A 23062-nucleotide genomic window follows, 5' to 3' on the forward strand; every position below is an offset into this window, starting at 1 on the left:
TCTATTTTTTTCTTGAGCCAATTTTGAGAATTTTTATTTTCTTAAAATAGTGTCCATTTTCATCTAGATAAGTGTAGTATCTTTTATAAATGTTTAAACTTATCTGATTCTAGTTCATTCACAAAATTGTTAATTTACATTTTATTTTGAAATATTTCCCAAATATTTAAAAATGGTCCATCTTTGCAAAAAAAAAATCACCTGTTGGTTTCATCAATAAACTTTTTTTCCTTTTTTTTTCTTTTTTCTCTCTTTTTTTTTTTTCTTTTTTAAGTAGGCTCTATGCCCAGCATGGGACTCAAACTCACAACCCTGAGATCAAAGGTAACATACTTTACTGACTGAGCCAGTCAGGCACCCCTATCAATAAACTTATTTTCTAATTTTATTAGTGCCTTTATAAAAAACCTCTACTGATTCTGCCCAATTTTCTGATAGTTTTCTTAGTTAATTGAAAGCTTATTTCAACAGTTTTCCATTTTTGTTATTAATTTCACTTCAGTATAATGCTGTGGGTGTGCCCTTTTTTTTCATTCCTGTGCTCCCAGTAGTTCTATACAGGTCATAATTTTCATTCCATTTCCCATTTGACGTAAGAGTAATTTTGAATGTGATCAACTATTTCCAATTATTTAATTGATTTTGGTGGAAGGGCTGTGCTACCATTTTTTTGGTTGAGATTATTAATTTACATTTTTTCTTGTACTACTCTTGGTGGGTGGTTATGATTTCCACTTTTGAGAATTTGTTGGAATTTTCTTTGTGGCTTAATAATACACAGTGAATTTTTGTTAATGTGTCTTTGAAAAAAAGTATTGAATGTTGTGTATAATATTTTATATGTTTTTTGTCTCCTTTTATTTAGGAGTTTTTTGTTTCCTTGTTTGTCAGTTTTTTTAGAAAGCTTTGTTAAGCATCTTCCTTTTAAGGTATTTTTATTACTCATATCTATTTTTTTACACAAATTCCAAAGTTTTTTTTTTTTTTTTAGCTACTTATCAATTTGTAACTATTGTGTTTTCTTACTGGAGTCTTCCTTTAATTAAGGAAGCATTTAATATTTTGTATTAACTTTTCCTTTGTCTTATATTGTTGTTACAATTTGCCTAATGTGTATTTTTCCATACTATACTTTAGGTTTTTCTGTGTGCTTTCATTCTATGGATATGTATGATAAACAGTTTACAGAGAGCTTTACTTTTTCAACCTAATCCATGAGTTGCTGTCTTTTAATAGATGGGTTTAATCCTGGCATATGTATTATACCTGATGATTCATTTAACTTTTTGTTTTCTATTTATCTCACTTATTATATATTTCTCTTTACCTCCTTTATAGGCTTTTGTAAGATTGAAGACTTTTTTTCCCTTCTTTTTCCCTCACTCTAATGTTTTGGAAGACGATTCTATTCTGAGTAATTATGCCTAAATTTCTATCATAGAAACATGTATTTCTCATCTAAAGTTTGATGATTCAGAATTTCAGTCTTCCTCATTAATCAGACAGGTACCTGCTCACGTTTCTTGTTTTTATATAGTTTGGAATTTTAGTTTGATTGTTATTGCAGTTTTATTGTCATATCCCATCAGCACATTTAGACAACTCTAAATGCGCTTTTGTTGTTCAACATTACTCTTCGAATCTCACTATTTTTTTCTGGTATTTTTAATCTTTTTCCCTTTTCTTTTTCTTTTTTTCCCCTCTCTCTGCATCTTCCAGACATTTTTTTCAAACAGCATTTGTAGGTGATAAATCATGTCAGTCTGTCTCCTTCTGTAACTTCTATAGATTGGAAATTCTCTATTTATCCATGTGGTTAATTGGTATTTCTACAGTCAAAATTTCAATCTCCTTGGCTTCTTGTTGATTTTTAGGATAAAATACTCTCTTGTATCTTTTGGGGAATATTATCTATAATGATCAGAAGTCCTGTCCTACTCAGACTATAAGTTTTTTTTTCTTTGCATGTAAAGTTTTTCTCTTTGTTAAATTTCATATTGCCCTTTCATGGTGTTGGCTTTCTTTAAGTATTTTATGATTCTTGCATATCTTTATAACTGAAAGTCTCTATTAAACTCAGAAAAGACTGCTTCTTTTTCTCCAGCCTGCTTGATGGGATGGACAAGGCCAGTTTTTGTGATAAGAAGTAGAGGGAATCTGTGTCCCCCCAAGGCTCACTATTCTCTTGGGTGTTGGCAGGTGCCTGAGACGCCACTCTGTCCTTCCATTATCATCTGTCACTCATGCTCACTTAAAGGAGGATTTTCTTGTTTCTATTGCCTGCTCCCTGGGCAGGTTGAGGGGAGCAGCACAGAGGAGGATGATAAGTATGTTTTGGACCTTTTTCTGCTTCTAGTATCTGCCACCTTCAAATGGGGGGCCCTGGTGCTTCTCTTGTCTTTGCAGGTTCCCTCTCTCCTCTCTTAATTGTATCTTGGGTTCTGGCTTCCTTCTTCAATCCAGTCCTTTGTGTTCTGCCTTATGTGGGGGGTTTCGTGATGTCTCCCTTCTTTGTTTTCTACTGTTGAGGTGGATTCTGTGTGTGTGTCTGTGTGTGTCTGTGTGTATGGGTGTGTATTTTCTGGCTTGTAAAGGGATTTTTGCCAGAAGGGGAGGCAGCACGTATGCTCAGCCCACCATCATGAGCTGGGATCACCCTTCCCTTCTTAAGACAGTTTTCTTCAGGCAGAAAGAGCAAAAGTCGGTGGTCTGTTCAACATCCTACTTACATTGTTTTGTGCTTGGCTTTGCTTTTGTTTTTTAACTACAAGTCATAAAGCAGAAGGGTGGTAGCCAGAATTAATCAGCTAGCAGCTATGTAGGGCTATAGTTTTTCGTTATGTTTAGACATTCTGTATTTTCATTTTATGTTCTCACAGTCTAGAAAATGTAAGATAAATCTAGGGCTATATCTGTGTATTTCAGAATATTGAAATGGAGACTAGGTATTGGACAGTTTTCACATCGTCTGCCAGCTGGAATGTATTCTTTCCTGTCATTCAACCAAATGAAAATGCAAGACAACAAAAATATTTTTGCAGGGAAGGTAGACCTATCCAGGCAATGTTTTTAAAGTATGAGATCTAATTTGTTTGCATTTTATTTTCTTCCAAATCTACCCCTAAGTTATATTAAAGTTGATATAGGCATTCACTAATGATCTCAAGTGAACTTTGCTGATTAGGCTTAAATAGAAAGGCTCCATGTGATGATTGGGAAGTCTTGTTGAAGAAAGCTGCAATATTGGCTAGTTTGTTGGCGTGGACTTTACAAAAAGTACCCACGGAATATAATAGAGGATTTTTGTTGTGTTCAGTGGTCTAGCAAGAAAAATTCACACAACTTTTTCTGGGCTGATCCTCTGACATATCAAAATTTAAATAACCTATGAAGCACTGGTGGGTGTGTGCTTTTATTCTAGGAACCTTAATAGATTGTTAAGTGGGTGTTTGCCTCCCCACACACCCACTTCAGATCTTCATTGTCACATGCGACTCTTTTCTCTTCCAATTTTAAAAATCCTTCAGAGATAAGATATTAGATAATATTCATTTCAAGGCTTAATATCCCATGCAACTGGAATTATTTCCAACACCACTTGTCAATATTTTATGCTACAGGATAAACTTAGTTCTTCTTTTCTTTCCTAGGTGGGTAATAATAATGATAATAACAACAACAACTACTACTTTTTGGGAATTACTTCTCTACTTATAAATATGTTTGTAAATATGATAACACACATGGAAGTTATTTATAAACCATAAAGCACTATTCAAAAATATTAATATCTGATGTCATTAGTATAATATCATGTAAACAGCATCATTGATTTTAGGGACTTTGGATAATACAAGTAATGACGAAGTTTGTATGTATGTGTCACTCTCCCTTTCTCTTTTGGCAAGTATATGGGTCTTTCAAATATTGGGAACTGAAATAAAAGATTTTTCTTGTACTTTGCTTCTGAGCACCAGAAAACCTTTCAATAAACAAGTTGATGGTTTCATGTTCCGGCTGGCATGAAGATAAGGTGTTGGCATGGCACATCAAAGAGAGTAAGATGTAGGTAAGTTTGATGAATATGAGGAAATAACTAAATGAGAATCAATTGCAATAGTCTTGTGATTAGCAAACACTCTTTTCTGAGGAGCTTGGAACTTCTCAGAGAAAATCAGCTATTTAGCATGGAGTAGTCTGCACTCTCTTTACGCTGTCATAGCCATTAGTCTGAATCTGTCATGTGTCCTCTTCCTTATCTATGACTAGTATCATAGTAGCTCTACCTTTTTGAAAAGCTTCTCATAACAACACATTACAGATTACAAAATCATGGGAGCTCCAAGGGACTTCAGTGTTAATCTAATACTCTTACTTTCCTAAAAAGGAAGCAATCTCAAGTGAATGAGTGATTTATCCCAAGCCAAAAAGCTAGTTGAGGATTTTTGAATTGGAAGAGACCTTTTAGTTATTTAAATATTTTAGTAAATCAGAAATCTTTGACAATATGTCTGGCAATCATTTTGAGATCTTTCTATGCTAAGAAATTGACTGCTTTTCAGAGCAGAACAGTCTATTTTTGGACCACTCTAATTGTTAGGCAGTCATTGCTTGTAATGAATTGGCCCCTGGGTTCCTGTGACTTCTATACCTTGACTCTATTAGAGGTGGATTCCCCAGAAAGCAGACTCTCAGAAAGAAATTAGCATGCAGGAGGTTTATTAGGGAATGCCTTTGGTATCAACATTTGTTTGAAGGAAGGGACATCTGTCAGACAGATGTTAATCTGCAGCACAATTTCAATGGACTACCCCTCTTGATGTGGCAAGGAATTTAGAAGATGCAGTGACCTGCAATCTGTCTCTCGAGTTGGAATGAGGTTGCCAAGCCTTTAAGCCTCTATCTATGTCATTTAGTTATTGAATGCCCTGGGATTTGGCGTGTGGTCTTGGTAAAGCAGATTTCTTTTGTTGAGGCAATCCCAAATGGGACTGACATCTAAGGACTGTTTATTGGTGGCACTACCAGTGGCTAAACAGAATTCCTTCATTTCTGAAAGGGAGTCTGGGTGGCACCTTATAGCATTCACCACAAATGATAAATTTTGGCATTATCTTACGAATTTCTACTAAAAAGTATCCCTGTTGCCATTGATTGTGATTGTGTTTATCTATAGAGAAATTTAGGGGAAATGGATATATTAATATTAAATTCTCTAATTCATTAATATGTTATGCTTTTTTAATTTAAGTATTCTTTAATTTCGGTTAGCAGTTTTTTTGGTGGATATATAAGAAATCATTGCCAAATCCAAGGGCATGAAGATATGTACCTGTTTTCTTCTAAAAGTTCCTTTATTTTTCATTTTCATTTTTTAATTTTTATTTTTGAGAGAGACAGAGACAGAGGGCCAGCAGGGGAAGACAGAGGGAAAGGGAGGCACAGGCAGGAGACACAGCCTCTGAAGCAGGCTCCTAGTTCTGAGCTGTCAGTACAGAGCCCGACTCAGGGCTGGAACCCACGAACTGTGAGATCATGACCTGAGCCAAAGTTGGATGCTCAACCAACTGAGCCAGCCAGGCACCCCTCAGTTAGCAGTATTTTGTAGTTTTCAACATACAAGCCTTAAATACATTTGCACACACTTGTCTTTAAATATGTGATGAATTTTGATGCTATTATAAATGGTGTATTTAACTTTTCACTTAAAAATATTTATCACTAAAGAATATCCAATGGAAAAAAAGTCTCTTCAACAAATGATGTTGAGAAAACTGGAAAGCAACCTGCAAAAGAATGAAACTAGACCACTTTCTTACTTGGTATACAAACTTAAAATGGATTAAGGACCAAAATATGAGACCTGAGGCCATAAAAATCCTAGAGGAGAACACAGACAGTAACTTCTTTGGCATCAGCTATAGCAGATTTTTTCTAGATATGTCTTCTAAGGCAAGGGAAACAAAAGCAAAAATAAACTATTGGGACTTCATTAAAAAAAAAAAACACTTCTTCACAGCAAAGGAAACCATCAACAAAACTAAAAGGCAACATACAGAATGGGAGAAGATATTTGCAAATGACATTATCCAATAAAGGCTTAGTATCCAAAATATATAAAAATTTATAAAGTTCAACACCACAAAACCAAATAATCCAATTAAAAATGGGCAGAAGACATGAACAGACATTTCTCCAAATAAGACATACAGATGGCCAACAGACACATGAAAACATACTCATCATTGCTTATCAGCAGGGAACTGCAAATCAAAACTGCAAATCAAAACACAAATCAGAAAGGCTAAAATCAAAAACACAAGAAACCGCAGATGTTGATGAGGATGTGGAGAAAGGAGAAACCTCTTGTACTGTTGGTGTGAATGCAAGCTGGCACAGCCACTGTGAAAAACAGGAGATTTCTCAGAAAGTTAAACATAGAACTACCCTATGATCCAGCAATTGCATTACTGGATATTTACCCAAAGAATAAAAAAAACCCACCAATTCAAAGGGATATATGCATCCCTATGTTTACAGCAGTATTATTTACAACAATTAAGATATGGAAGCAGCCAAAGTATCCACCAATTGATAAATGGATAAAGAATATGTGATACACACACACACACACACACACACACACACTGGAATATCATTCAGCTATAAAAAAATAAAATCTTACCATTTACAATGATATGAATGGAGTTAGAGAGTATAATGCTAAATGAAATAAGTCAGTCAGAGAAAGACAAATATCACATGATTTCATTCATATGTGGAATTTAAGAAACAAAACAAATGAGCAAAGGGGAAAAAAAAAGAGACAAACCAGAACACAGACTTTTACTGATGGTTACCAGAGGGGAGGTGAGTGGGATGGGGGATGGTGATGGGCATGAAGGAATGCACCTGTCAGTGATGAGCACTGGATGATTAAAATAAAAACTTTAAAAGAATATTTATTGCTAGTGTATAGAAATACAATTGTTGATTTTTGTGTATTGGTCTTATATTCTTACACTTTGCTAAACTCACTTATTAGCATACTGGATTTTTCAGTAAATTCCTTAGACTTGTCTATGTTCATGATCATATTGTCTATGAATAGAGATAGTTTCACTTCTTCATTTCTAGTTTGTATGCCTTTATTTCCTTTTGTTGCCATATTTCAATGCCTAGGAGCTGCAATATTATGTGGAATAGAAGTGCTGAGAGCACATATTCTTCCCATGGTCTGAGTCCAGTTGAATAGCATTTAGTTTCTCATTAAGATGTTAATAAATTAGGGGCACCTTGGTGGCTCAGTCAGTTAAGTGTCTGACTTCAGCTCAGGTCATGATCTCACTGTTCATTGGTTCGAGCCCCTCATTGGGCTCTGGGCCTACAGCTCAGAGCCTGGAGCCTGCTTTGGATCCTGTGTCTCCCTCTCTCTCCACCCCTCCCATGCTTGTGCTCTGTCTCTGTCTCTCTGTCTCTCAGAACTAAACATTAAAAAAATAAAGATGTTAGTAAATTATAGTAGGTAAATTAATATTCTAGAATAGCAACATGAAAAATAGGCCTTGAGTCAACTGCTAGTTACAGCCCTGTACTCACTTTATCTGCATCATTACTGGGTACAACAGGATTTGGAACAATTTGTAAGTAATTGCTTACTTCCTAGCTTTGAAAGAGAGCTTGTTTCACAACCTTATGGAAACTTTTTCCCAAAGTGATGATGAAATAACTAGTTCTTTAGCATGTAGAAGAAGCATAATGTCCTGCAAAAACAATTATGTTGAGGAAAATTAAGTCCATCAGATGTTTATCACTGATGTTCATGCTGAGAGGTTCATGCTTCAAGTAGTCTTCAAACAAGCTTGTCTGGGATCAATCCTTTTTGGCTGACTCCCTTTGGAGAGGATGTTGACATTTAACATTAAATTCGTGAACATATCTCATATTTATATAATATTCAAAGGCCAGCCACTGCTGAACGAAAAAAGCATGAGCATATTCATGGACTGATTCCTCCACCACCTCCTCTCAACCCATTCCCTGCTTATAGAGGAAGTCAACTTCCTCTGAAAAGTTCCCTCAGCTCATCCGTAACTTTTCAGAATGGTCTCTCGATTGTGCCCAGCAACGATACTGCTCACTTTACAGGCATACTTCATTTTATTGTGCTTCACTTTATTGCATTTTGCAGACATTGTGTTGTTTTTTTTTTATAAGCAGAAGGTTTGTGGCAGCCCCATGCTGAGCAGATCTATTGGCGCCATTTTCCAACAGCGTTTGCTCACTTTGTGTCTCTGTGCCACAGCGTGGTAATTCTCAAAACATTTCAAATATTTTTATTATCATACTTTAAATGATGATTCTGTGATCGGTAATCTTTGATTATCACTTTTATGATTGTTTTGGGGCTACACGAACTGTGCCTGTATAAGACAAACTTAATCTGTTCTGAGTGTTCTGACTGCTCCACTGACTGGTCATTCTCCATCTCGCTATCTGTCCTCAGGCTCCCTGTTCTCTGAAACTTAACGATATTGAAATGAGGTCAGTTAATAACCCTGTCCTGGCCTCTAAGTGTTTAAGTGAAAGGAAAAGACACATGTCTCTCGCTTTAAATCAGAAGCTACAAATTATTAAGTTTAGTGAGAAACGCTTGGCAAAAGCTGAAATAGGCCCAGAGCTAGGCCTCTTGCACCAAACAGCTAGACAAGTTGTGAATGCTAAGGAAAAGTTCTTGAAGGAAATTAAAAGTGCCACTCCACTGAACACATGAAAGATAAGAAACCAAAACTGCCTTCTTGCTGATGTGGAGAAAGTTTTAGTGGTCTGGATACAATATCAAACCAGCTACAACATTCCCTTGGGCCAGAGCCTAATCCAGAGCACAGCCACAACTCTTTTCAATTCTACAAAGGCTGAGAAAGGTGAGGAAGCTGCAGAAGAAAAGTTGGAAGGTAGCAGAGGTTGGTTCATGAGGTTTAAGGAAAGGAGCCATCTCCATAACATAAAAGTACAAAGTGAAGCAGTGAGTGCTGATGTAGAAGCTGCAGCAAGTTATCCAGAAGATCCAGCTGAGATAATTCATGAAGGTGGTTAAACTCAACAATAGATATTCAATGTAGATGAAACAGCCTTCTATTTGAAGAAAATACCATCTAAGACTTACATAGCTAGAGAAGCTAGTGCCTCCCTTCAAAGCTACAATGGTCAGGTCAACTTTCTTGTTAGGAGCTAACACAACTGGTAACTTTAAGTTGAAGCCAGTGCTCATTGACCATTCTGAAAATCTAGAAGTCCTTAAGAATTGTTCTAAATCCACTCTTCCTGTACTCTGTCAATGGAACAACAAAGCCTGGATGACAGTACATCTGTTTACAACATGGTTTACTGAATATTTTAAGCCCACTGTTGAAACTTGCTCAGAAAAAAAGATTTCTTTCAAAATATGACTGCTCATTGATAATCTACCTGGTCAAGAGCTCTAACAGAGATGTGCAATGAGATTAATATTATCTTCATGCCTGTTAAAAGAATATCCGTTCTTCAACCCATAGATGAAGGAGTAATTTTGACTTTCAAGTCTTATTAAAAAATATATTTCATAAGGCTACAGCTCCCATAGATATTGATTCCTCTGGTTGATCTGGGAAGTGTAAATTGAAAACTTTCTGGAAAGGATTCACCATTCTAGATGCCACTAAGAACATTTGTGGCATGAGAAGAACATTTTTTTCACGGGAGGAGGTCAAAATATCAACACAGGAGTTTGGAAGAAGTTGATTTCAACCCCCATGGAGGAGTCTGAGGGGTTCCAGACTTCAATGGAGGAAGTCACTGCAGATGTGGTGGAAACAGCAAGAGAACTAGGATTAGAAGGAGAGCCTGAAGATGGGATTGAACTGTTGGAATCTCATGATCAAACTTGATTGGATGAGCAGTTGCTTCTTGCGGATGAACAAAGAAGGTTGTTCTTGAGATGGAATCTACTTCTGGTGAAGTTGCTGTGAAGACCATTGAAATGACAACAAAGGATTTAGAATATGATGTAAATTTAGTTGATGAAGCAGCAGCTGGGTTTGAGAAGATTGGCTCCATTTTTGAAAGAAGTTCTGTGGGTAAAATGATATCAATAGCATCGCATGCTGCAGAGAAATCATTCGTGATGGGAAGGGTTAATGGATGTGGCAAAACTTCATTGTCTCATTTTAGGAGATGACCACAACTACCCCAGCCTTCAGCCACCATGATCATTCAACAGCCATCAGCTATGAGGCAGGACCCTCCACCAGCAAAAAAACATTATGTCTCACTGAAGGCCGATCATGGTTAGCATATTTTTAGCAATCGAGTATATTTTAATTAAGGTATGTACATTTTTTGAGACATAATGCTGTTGCACACTTAATAGACTACAGTTATGTTTATGTAACTTTTATATGCACTGGGAAACCAAAAAAGTCATTTGACTCACTTTATTGCCATATTCGCTTTATGGTGGTGGTCTTGGAACCACACCTGTCAGATTTCCGAGATGTGCCTGTGCTACATCTGCCTTCTCACTTAGCTCTCACTTGGTTGTGCTGGTCCTGCCCTCCCTGTGAATTTTGCTGTTTCTACTGTAGGTATGGTGCACTGATGTTCCCGAAGCACAGTCCTTCAGGTGCTCTCTCTGTGAAAGGTTGCCCTTTATGCCCTCCAGCCTCATAGTTCCTGAATTCAGCCCCTTCAGCACGTCACTGTCACCCTTCTCTTCACCAGGGCATGTGAAGAGGAGACTGGGAAATTTATCTCTTCTCTGTCTTCACCATTTTTCTGACCTCCTCATACCACAAACAAGCAAACCAAAAAACGCATTTTATTCCTTTACTCAAAACATTAAAACCACCATGCATATTATTGCACACAAAAGGATACCTGTCAGGGACACCTACAAGCCAATGACAAACACATTTGTCCTCAGTTGGAAACCTGGCAACACAACACTGCCTCCATTGACTACAGTCAGCCAGTTGAGTGTTTCCGTTTGCAAAATCAATCTCAGGATCATTTCCTGAAGATTCAGAGAGCATTCCTGTGGGGGACACTGGAATGAATATGGATCAAAAGCAGAAATGGCATCTTCTCAATGCATTGTATTTAGAACAGCTTGTACTTCAGAGGCCTTTTGTTTTGCCTTTATTTTTTCAAATTAATGAAGATCCAGCTCATTATTTTCCAGGACTAAATATTTGTTCACTATATTTAAACAAATAAATATTGGGTGCCTGGCAATTAGCAGTGGACATTTGACTGCGAATGGAAGGGAGCTGATTGTGACATGGTGTGGAGATGAGGAGTCTTCGATTTAATCCTGCACCCAGATTCCCAGTCAAAAATGACACGTTCTCTAGAAACCCAAAGCCGTACATTCATAGGTCTGTACAGGACCAGAGGTAGCACGGGATGTTGCTACTTGGAGTCACTTGATTTAATCGCCAATTCCAAGAATTGGCGTATTTAGAGGTATTTAGAGGATGATTGAGAACATGAGCATCTTATTAATATCAAACATGTTCCTTCCCTGCCTTGCTGCTGAGCCCTTCACTCTCCAGCACACTCAGATATTTTCCTGTGTCTCATTTTCACTAAATTTGAAAAACAAAAGCTGGAACAAAGACCATCTCATTATTTAATCATAATTTCTTAAATAAATACCATAGTTATTACTCCTATTTAGAATAACCAGGAGTATAATTATGCCTCCTTCCAAAGAGATAGATTTTCATTTACAAGAAAATTTTTGGAAATCCTCTGCTCATTTATCAAGCTGGAAGTTTTGATGAATAAATCAGAATAAAAAATGTTTTTTTTTTAGTTTGCTTTAACTCTGTGAAAATTTAATGAACTGATCTGGCTCATAAGGTATGTAAACATGAATATATGTATTTCATTCTTCCATAAAATTTTGGCAACAACACAGATACAAAAGGCTTAATTCACTCTTTCTTTGCTGCCTCAATTAGAGACTTTAAGCCTATTCCTTCAAGCTGCCACTGCATGAGTCATATCAGGAAATATGAGGAAATCAACATCCTGAAATAACTTGAACTGGGGTTTGGTTAATGGTAAGATGGAGCGGTATCTTGCAAAATGAAAGCCTTTTATTAACTGAAGAAAATAAAACCACTATCGGGCTAGAACTCTTTAAGGAGCTTGAGAAGGATAGCTTCCCCACTTTGGTTGTGGATGTGTCCATGCTGAGAAAAACTGACTCTGCCTAGATCAGATGGCAGGACCTGCTCATTTCCTGCATTTGCTATCACTAACATTTCATTCCCAATTTCATATCTGCTGATTGGTTTCATATCCTCCTCCCTCTTCTCTTCCTGTTAAAATTGGAGCCATTTTTCAAGATTTAGCTCAGGTCTTCCCTCTGAAGCCTTTTCTGATCCTCCCGGCTTGATTGAATCTCTTCTTCCTCTTACCTCCAAATAGCATTTCTAATCTGTACTAGTCATTTGACCCTTAATCATATGCTACTTAATATAGTTCATTGCATTTTCAAACCTATTTGTCTGATCTCCTCAGCTAGATTAAGAAGTCTTTTAAGGCAGGGCTGTTGCTTTATGCTTATATGGCCCAATGGCTTGTACAAGGGAAACTATTATGTGTTCATCATCTGGAAACATAGGCCATAATCCTTTTGCACCAGGAGGCCTAGTTTCATTGGGATATAAATGTATCCATGAGGTCTATTCTAATTCATGCTATTATAGATATGGTCCTGTGGTTAGGCAAACCTAAGTGCAAATCCTAGATCCACCACTTATTAAATGTGAACGTGGACAAATTTCTTAATTTCTTTAAGCATCAATTTGCTCACCTGGAAAAAAAGGAAATAAAATTGTTGGAAGGAGGAAATTAGATAATGTCTATGAAGCACTTAGCATGGTTCCTGGCATGTAATCAGCACTAAATAATGGCAATTTACTATTAGAAGTGGCAATGGTGTTGAAGCATGGTGACTGCACAGGTCAGTGAGGAAGGAGGGTTGCTTGGGGAGTTGTGGAGCTCATCAGCCAGTGGTCAGAACTCACAGTGTCAACACAGTGGGGTGAACTCACACTTGATGTTAGGTCACTGTCAGGGAGGGAGGCAAAGTGTAAATGATCCCCATACCAGCATGAGTTCCTAGCAGTACCAATGCTAGAAGTTCAGCATCTGCCCGGTACTGGCTTGGGGTGGTCTTTTTTGTTTGGATTAGGGCTTTGGACGGCATCTGGAATTTCTGAAACAGGACACGTTTTTCTGAAAAAGCAGATTGGGGAAGGGATGGGCAGGGATTCAGGTGCCTAGTCAAGCAGATAAGGGTTTACTATTTTGTTTGTTTAATGGTAATACTACTTCTTCCAGCAACTGCCTGAAGTGTTTCTTTCTCTCCCTCTTGTTTGTAAAGTCATCCATCATCATTGTTCCCATTTTATCTTCATTCTTTCCACCAAGCCAGTGGAGAGGGCTTCCTTTCCCACAGCTCCACCCAAATATCTCCCACCTAGACCATTAATGACCTTATTTCTGGTTCCATGGACTCATCTTTCATCATTCAACAGCTTTGGACTCAATTAATTATGTTCTTATTCCTGAATTTTTGGCTGCTGTCAGACTCTTCAAACTCTCTTGGTATTTCTTTTTCCTTGTCTTCTCCTGCACAGTTTTTTTTCCAGGTTCTTCTCTCCTGATCTGTTTGTATTTCTCAACATTCTTAGTCCCTTTAATTTCTAACTCTGCACATTGTGCTGTATTGATCTTGCCTTACCCTACCAAGTAATGCTCTTGAGTTCACTAACCACCTTTGTCTGAAGGCTTCTAAACCCTAGTGTTAGTCCACATCTTTTCCCTGAGCTCTGACCTATAAGTCCAGTTGACTACCAGCCATCTTCAACAGTATTCAAAACATAGCACTTCACTTCCCAGCTCTCCAGAGTTTTCTTTCTCCCATGTTCCTTCTTTCGGGGAACAAAATCACCACCCACTCTGTTGTTATTCAAGTTAAACAAATGTGCATCCTCCTTGACATCTCATTTCCTATATCCGATTAACCACCATATTCCAACTCAAGCTTCCAGAACCTATATTTTCCTTCTGGGTAGATATGTCTTGTTTTGTCTTCCATCTGCAAATATATGGATTAGAGTGCTTACTTAAAAACTATTCTTTTGTTTTTCTTTCCATCTACCTGTAACCACATAGCTAAATCGATTTTGCCACTTTCCTTTATGTGTGGATTTAGAGAATGTACCCACAAAAGAGCTTCAGTGTATTGATAGTATATAATCAGAGACTCTAATTTTTTTCCCATGGTAAGCCAAATCTATTGTTTGTTAATAACAGTAAATAATGGTAAATAAACTGGACATCATTTGTGTTACAGGCACTGGTGTGCAAGTTGATTATAATCCCAATATCTGTGGAGATTATACCAGTACTATTTGCAGTACCATAGTACTCAAATATGAGCATACTCAAAGTATTGCTCACAATAAATTTTTATGTTTATTGATATAGAAATTGCATATAATTTAGTAAGTCAAATAGTGTTACAAGCTTATAATAAGAATGTCAGGCAGAGCAATGGATTTCAATGCCAAAAGTGGAGTACCCCACACCAGTTACCAAGCCCTGGGGAGGACTCCCGACCCTTCTGCCACCTGCCTCTTGGTATCAGAGTTGTCAGGGAAAACATAATGCAGTAAAGTGCTAGATAGAACGATGCTTTACTCATACAGGGGAGAGATGGGCCAAGACTCAGCCTCAGTAGTGCACTGTGTGGTCATGTTATCTCTTGGTGAGGAAGTGTTCCAGGCTCAGGGTTTATTTGTATGCAATGGATTGGGGGTCAAAAGATTACACATGTGAGACTGCCTTCCCCAACAAAAGCAACATCCCTTGAACTTGGTCCTCTGAAACTCAATTTTTCACTTCCCAGAGGTAACCATTTTCAGCTTCTTCAGTGGTTTCTTCTAGTGTTGCCTCTATGTATCTAAAAATGCTTATGCTGTGAATTCTTGATTTTAAGCTTCAGGTTTTATTTGTTGATGCCTTATTTTGAGAGTTTTACTTTCTCATCTCCTTCCTGCTTCCCTGTCCCCCTGATTACTAGTATATATTTGTATCATAATCCTCCTAATATATTTGTATCATAATCCTCCTAATATATTTGTATCATTATTTTAAGCTTATTCATTTTTGAGAGGGGAGGTAAAGAGAGAGGGGGGCAGAGAATCTTCTGAAGCAGGCTCATGCTATCAGCAATACAAAGCGGGGCTCAAATTAACAAACTGTGAGATCATGACCTGAGCCAAAGTCAGAGGCATAACTAACTGAGCCACCTAGGCACCCCCATTATTTCCATTTTGCTTATTTATTAAAAAAATTAAAAATTTTAACATTTATTTTTGAGATAGAGAGAGACAGGGCATGAACGGGGGAGGGGCAGAGAGAGGGAGACACAGATTTGGAAGCAGCCTCCAGGCTCTGAGCCATCAGCCCAGAGCCCGATGCGGGGCTCGAACTCATGGACTGCGAGATTGTGACCTGAGGTGAAGTCGGACGCTTAACCGACTAAGCCACCCAGGCGCCCCTATTTATTTATTACAAAAAAATTTTAATGTTTATTTTTGGAAGAGAGAAAAAGAGACAGAGTGTGAGTGGGGGAAGGGCAGAGAGAAAGAGGGAGACATAGAATCGGAAGCAGGCTCCAGGGTACGAGCTGTCAGCCCAGAGCCTGATGCAGGGGCTTGAGCTCACAAACTGGGAGACCATGACCTGAGTTGAAGTCAGACGCTTAACCAACTGAGACACCGAGGTGTCCCCATAATTTCCATTTTGAATGAACGCTTACAATTTTTATTATTGTGACTATGGTATAGCTGAGCCCTGTAATGTACTATATTATGTTTTCTTTTTGCTGCAAGTGTTTTTGTTTTCCCTGGTGTTAAATTTTCTTATTTTAATATGTTTTCTTTTTATCTGTTACTAAATCAACCAAATGCTTTGCATGAGAACTATAAACATCTAGGCTGCCTGCATGGCTCAGTCAGTTGAGCTCCCAGCTCTTCATTTCTGCTCAGAATGATCTCATGGTTCCTGTATTCAAGACCCACATTGCATCTGGCTCTGAGCTGACAGCATGAAGCCTGCTTCAGATTGTTTCCCTTTCTCTCTGCCCCTTCCCCGCTTGAGTTCTCTCTCAAAAATAAATAAACATTAAAAATTAAAAAAAAAAGGACTATAAACATCTCACCTGGTCAGGTTCATTTTTTTCTTGCAGAATTCCTTGTGGAACCCTCTCTCCTACTCTAATTTTAACTGGTTACTTTCTAAGCCTGCCCCAGAGCTGTTTTCGTGGACACTTCCCTTCACTATTTTGGGGAATTCTGTCTTTCTCTCTATTTTTTTTTTAATATTTATTTATTCTTGAGAGAGAGAGAGAGAGACAGAACGCAAGCAGGGGAAGATCAGAGAGAGGGAGACAAAGAATCCGAAGCAGGCTCCAGGCTCCAAACTGTCAGCACAGAGCCTGACATGGGGCTTGAAACCACAAACCGTGAGATCATGACCCAAGCCAAAGTCAGATGCTCAACCAACTGAGCCACCCAGGCACCCCTCTCTGCCTTTCTTTTTGATGCATTTTAGGATTACTGGATTTCTTGATAACTGTTTCTTAGATTACACTTCATTTTGGTGAAGCACATTCTCCAACAGCTTTCTGAAAATGGAGTCAAAGAAAATAATATTTTGGAGGAGCTTGAATGACTGAAACTATGTATTCTATTATCATATTTGATTAATAGTTTTGCATGATATTGAATTTTAAATAAAAAATTATTTTCTCCCTGCAATTCCAAGGTACTTTCTCATTGTTTTCTATTTCTAGTGTTGCTTCTGAGAAGTTTAATGATTCTTGGATTCCTAATTTTCATAGATGATTTTTTTTTTCTCTGAAACTTTGAGATCTTTCTCTTTGATATTCTGAAGTTTCACAATAATGTGCTGTGGTGTGAGTCTTTCTCATTTGCTTTTGTGAGCCCTGAGAGGGCCATTTAAATCTGGAAACTCACATCCTCATTCTGGAAAATATTTTTATATTATTTCTTCCATAATTTTTTTCTCCTCTGTTTTCTTACTATTCTTGGTCTTTTTATTCTATCTTCTAGGTTATGTTTTAAATTTTATTTTTCAACCTATCTCTTAATTTTTTTAACATTTGCTGTTATATTTTTAATTTCAAAGGATCTTTTTTCACTCATTCATTCATTCATCAGCACCATTGAACCGTCACGATATGCCAGAGACCCTTATAGGTGCTAAAGATCAGCACAATTCTCTGCCATTGAGGACCTTATCTTCTCAGGGCTGAAGCCAGACAGGGATTGTAAATACCAAGAGATGAGTGGTGCCAAATTTTAAAAAGGAGAGTCAGGGTTTTTAAGCAGAAATTTAAGGGAGATACAGATATTTTTATTTTCTGAAATCTTTTTTTTTAATATAGTCATCTTTTCTAATTTTTTTTAATGTTTTATTTTTGAGAGTGAGCATGAGCAGGGGAGGGGCAGCAAGAGAGGGAGACACAGAATCTGAAGCAGGCTCCATGCTCCGAGCTGTCAACACAGAGCCTGATGTGGGGCTCGAACCCACAAACCATGAGATTATGACCTGAGCCTAAGTTGGACACTTGAGCCACCCAGATGCCCTATAGTCAGTCATCTCTTCTAATTCAAGGGTGTGATTTTTTCCCCCTCATCACTTTCAAGATATTTACTATAGACTTTTTTGAAGTTTTCTTTTGGCCTTTACGTATTCTAATTTCTCTTTCCTATGATTTCTATAATTCCCCCCCCCCCCCCAACTTTTTTAAATTTGGTCTTTCATTTGGAAGCCCTGCCACAATGTTTGATGATTCTTGGCTGTTTATCATATTTATCAATGAGGTATGAAAACTGAATTGGAAGCACTATGTATATGTATGCGTCATGAAGATGGGTTGGTTTGTCAACTGTTGGGCCTTATCATGGATTAGGTGGACATGTAACTATTTCTTTAAGCTCCTTTTCTTGAACTGGCTAGTTTGTCCAAAGGGAGCTTTCTCCTGCTGAGACATAGGTACCTTATTGCCAACACTCTGGGGCCAAGTCAATATGTGGATTGTCGCTTAGTTCCCCTATATCTGATGGAGATTCTCTGTCACCTGCAGCTGTACCTACTGTCCTGGAGTCCAGAGCCTCTATAGTTCTATCTCTCCAAAGAAGAGTCTCCAGTTTTCTATCAGTGTGGGGGAGGGACAGCTATCTGGCATTGTGGGTTTAAGACGAAAATTACCGGTGTATAACTGATTTTCATACTTAGCCTGACTTTTGACCAGTACTCTGTTGTCAGCCCCAACCCACACTCATGTCTTGAGATTATGGTTACTTTGTGGCTCTAGTTCCTGAACTGCTCAAGTGTTCTGAACAATGAGAGACTTTGCTCCCTTTTGACAGCTACCCCTTCCTGCAAAGCTACTGGGATTTTACTTGTCTCTTCTCTACTAATTTAATCACCATTCGTCCATCCATACTTTATCGTCCAAAATTATGTCAACATTTTTCATCTACTGTTATTTCAGGACTCCTGTTTTTTGATTCATATGTTTGTACCTGTTCCCTTTACTTTACTTTTAATGGAGTTTGGTTAGGGAGAAAAGACTAATCTGTACTTTGAACAGGGCTCAACTTCCCTGTTGAACTAGAAGTCTGTAATTAATGATTTAATTCAAATTGCTTGAAAACCTTCTGGCATATGTTAAGTAAGTTTTCTCCTTTGGAATGAGAATGGTATTTAATTCTCTATAAATCCTTCAGAATAATTTAATGATTAAGAAAATAGACACATTCCTTAATATTTCTATATTTGGTTAAATGCTGAAGCTATATATTAGTATTTGCTTGGATCATACTTAAATTGGCTTATTAGGTTCTATTTCAACATTTTGATAATTTGGTTTTCTCTTATTAGAAAGTTTTTTGAATTTAAGATATTAAGGGTATATTAAGATGTGACTTTTAAGTCTAACATTAAAAAGACAAAACAAAACACATTGTCATAGCAAATGTTATCAGAATTAGCCAAACATTTATCTGAAACAAAAAGAAAGAACTCTCTTAGGTTGTCTCCTCTTCTATAATATCTCCTTTCTTCAAATTTATCCTATAATAATAATCTTAAAAAGGTGAAGCTGGATCATGTAATCTTCTAGTTTGAAAATCTTCCCATGGTCCACAGGATGAATATCACCTTTCATTTTCTCCTTGCTTTCAATCCATGCACTTTGTAGCAACCATTGCTAATGATTCCATATTTCTCAGAAACTTTTCACATAACTTTTGTCAATAAGTATTCATTTATTTGGATGCAATAGTAAATGGACTAAGATGGCCTTTGAATGTTCATGGCTGTTTTTAGTTCTGCTGCCTTATCCTCCTGGTGTATTTTTATCTTCTGTGCTAGCAGTAATATTGTTCAGATTTTAAGAAAACAATTCTTTTTTTTCTGGTCCTTGTTGGGTCAGTGTACAATCTTTGGTGGGAAGGAAGATTTTACTAGTCAAATGGCTCATAAATAGTTGAAATCTGAGCTCTTCTGCTAGATCCCAAGTCTTTCCATGATCCTGAGAGGACCAAAAAAGTAATGATTGATTTTGCTGAATTTGAAATGTTTCTTTCATATATTTTTCATGTCTTTTTTGCTGCTTATTATAAAATCACATTTTTCATTATTTTAAAATCATTATTTCATACTGCCTTCTGTGTGATTACCCTTGGAATTAGCAATGAGTAGTAGCAGGAGGGACACAGAAGGAAATGGATCATGGTGCTTAAATTGAGAAGAGTGTAAGCAGAGGAGAGAGGAAATGAAACCTAGGAGAATTGGTGGGCAGTCTCAGAAGGAAAGGGATGAGTAGGGAATGAGGACTTCTGAACTGGAAAAGGCAAGTTACCAGCCAAGGAAATCTGGCTCCAGAGAACAATTTATTTTAATTTGCTTCCCTTTTGCTATTTCCTTAACTCAGTAATACTTGGCTTTTCACTGTTACTATGGAGGCATGGTAAGGAAACATAAACTTACTGGTATAAAACAAGAAAAAGCTTATTTATGTGGCAGAAAGACTGGAAGGATCACATTTATTTTCTTCTTACTTTAAGCTCTAATTCCCCATGATGCTTTCCTATGCCCAGAATATTTATTAAGAAAAAAACTTTCGTGATGACATGACAGTGTCATATCAACATTTGGAATTAAATGATCAGTGGGTAATATAAAAAAGGCCAGCGTATGGTAAATTTTGTAATATTTTAAGTCACATTGATGAGACACTTGATAAGAACACAATTTGCTTTCATTCTGGCATCATCGTTTGTTTTGAGTAAAGCTGGAAAACAAATAACATAATTTGCATAATGAAACCATTGAGAGTAAACCTCTGTCATTCATCAGAGGTATCTGTACCATTTTGACTTACAGTTTAAATTCATTCACGTTTATTTCTCTTCTTACCCCAACTAAACAATGCTTCTGATTTATTCTTGCCAGTTAGTGTCATATAAAGTGTTCCACTAGGAGAAGAAACGATTTGTCAAGCAGAAACTATGTTAAATGAAACATTCTCTCTGATATGTTTTTAATTTGTTTTATTCCCATTTTGCTATTCTAATTTTCCTACCTGCCACTGGAGATAAGGGGCGGTTTCATTCTTATTCTCTTGGCTCACTAAGGCCATATGCTCATATCATCAAGGAGGGTCCACCTATCTCCAGCAGGAGGAATGGAAGTCAGCTCAGGAAGGGGGACCCTGCAGTGGGTCTCAGCCAAGAGGTCTGACCATCCACGAATCTGTTACTAGGCTTGGAGGCTCTTTATCTACATTGTTCTAGTGGCTGTGGGAAACTGTAAGAGAAGCACAAAACAGTGTTCTTCTCTAGGCTGATGAAACCTAGTGCTAATTTGGGCTCCTCTGAATACTTTATGTGCATCCTTTATCTTCTTACTCTTCTTTCCTTCCTCCTGCCACACGAGTTTTAAATATAGGATACAGGGACCCGCAAGAAGCCCTTGGGTAGAATTAAAGTGGTCTGTAAAAATTCCATCTTTTTAATTATTAATCACTAGCTGAAATTTAACAGTTCCCTCAATTATATATGTGGGCACAAACCACAGTGGTATTAAGAATATCTGTGACCTTATCACCAATAGAAATTACAGATATTCTCATATCACACTGCAGCTGTTGCAGATCTCTGGAAATGCCATTGATGCTTTGTCACTATTTTAAAATTAGAGTAGCTATTAGACCTGCAGACAGAGTTTGTTATTAAATATATTAGTATAGAAGCACATGCTATCATTAAATCATGATTTTTTTCTTTTGATATATTACAACTGTATTTTAATTATTGTCCTTTGTAAACCTAGGCATTTCCTTTTGTGTATTAAAAACATTGGCCTGAGAAGTGGTCCATAGACTTCACCAGCTAGCCAAAGGGGCATGAACACACACAAAAAAAGGTAAAGAATCCTCCTTGGTTAACAGATTTGGTACTTCCTTTATTCCTTCATACTTTCAACAGAAAAAGAGGGGGAAAATGAAAAGAAGTTAAATTTATAGGTTTTATTTCAAATATTAAATTAGGAGCAGTTAACTGCATAGAGGCTTCTGAGTTATCAGAGGCTCCACATTTTTCCTTCATATATTCATTATGTTGCTAGTTGAGTTATCCAGTAACTGACCTTCACTATCTTGACAAATCTGTCTGCTGTTGTTTATCAAACTTTTCTCTAATCTGTTATCTTGTAACCTTGGGATACCACTTGACATCCCAGCCTCACTTTTCTTCATTTGCTGGATGCAGGTAAGTAGTACCTTGTTTGGCTTGTTGTTGTCATTGTGTGTTTATGTGTGAGGGTTATTTTCCTGGCTCATTTTCAGATCTTAAAAATTATTGAAGGAATTTAATCAAGTAAAAATATGATTACAGACAACTTGAAAACTATAAAGCATTATAGAAATATACAAATGCCATCAATTATATTATGGATTTTGTAGAATGCTGGGCAACTGACAAATTCTTAAAAGAAAATTCTTGTCAATGAACTGAAAAGTGCTATATCATTGTTGGGTAAGGCACAAAGCCTAAAAATATCAGAAGCAGCACCTTGTGCAATTTCTAAGGGGCGCATGGTACTTAGAAATGTTTTAGCTCTCTATTTTCCAGGATATAATGTACTGCTGTCAATTTCCTGTTAAACACAGCTCTCCCCTGATTAATAGCATAGAGCGTTTCCATAGTTAAGGTAGATGACTGAATGAAGGCGGGGGTGGGGGTGGTGGTGAGGGCCATCAGCATCATTGGGTGCACCCATGATGGCGCTCCCAAGACCATAGTCTCTTCCCCTTAGTTGCTGCCATTTGCCCTTGCAGAGCTGAGAACATATTACGCCAGTAGAGTTAAGGAACATACTAGTTCATCCATCATCTTTGTTCTTGCACACATTATATTTTCAATATGACTAAGAGACCAAATTTTTCAATAAGTAACAAATGTAAACTTTTCTCACACTTAATATTGCATGCTGTGGCCAAAATACATGGAAGAAGTTGAGTGTGAATTTCAAAGAGATGGTTGTAATGCAACACCTCTCCTGTCACTTAAATCAACATTGCAGCCAATATATTTTAAACTTTAGGTTGATGGTGATTAACCCAGCATCCCCCATGTGCAAGGCATTTTATACTGGTTTTTATTAGTTACTGCTCACAGTGTCCCTTGGTGGCGCTGCTGTCCCCATTTTGAACTGTTCTGGGAATTTTGATTATGAGACACAGCACCTCCAACCTTCTGTCTCTTAATGTGTAAGGTTAACAGGCTGGGGGAGCAGTGTTTAAAGAATGAAAAGGCTCTGGGGCAGACAGGTAAACATTTTGTTCTCCTCAAGAAATTTCCTAGCCAGCATTCTTATTTCCTTGCTAGCGCATAGTGTGGCATTCCTG

The 23062-nt window shown here is 37.4% G+C and overlaps 2 long non-coding RNA genes across 2 annotated transcripts in view; both read left to right on the forward strand.

The window, feature by feature from the left end:
- The window catches only part of LOC122237615, a 156836-nt gene that overhangs the window by 51476 nt on the left and 82298 nt on the right, over positions 1-23062 (forward strand). The window lies entirely within an intron of this gene.
- On the forward strand, positions 287-10289 carry LOC122237869. Its single transcript, XR_006216573.1, has 3 exons — positions 287-324; positions 3978-4069; positions 10210-10289. It is a non-coding gene; the product is annotated as an uncharacterized LOC122237869 (long non-coding RNA).

This window comes from Panthera tigris, chromosome B1, assembly GCF_018350195.1.
Source record: "Panthera tigris isolate Pti1 chromosome B1, P.tigris_Pti1_mat1.1, whole genome shotgun sequence".
Classification (NCBI taxonomy): Eukaryota; Metazoa; Chordata; class Mammalia; order Carnivora; family Felidae; genus Panthera; species Panthera tigris.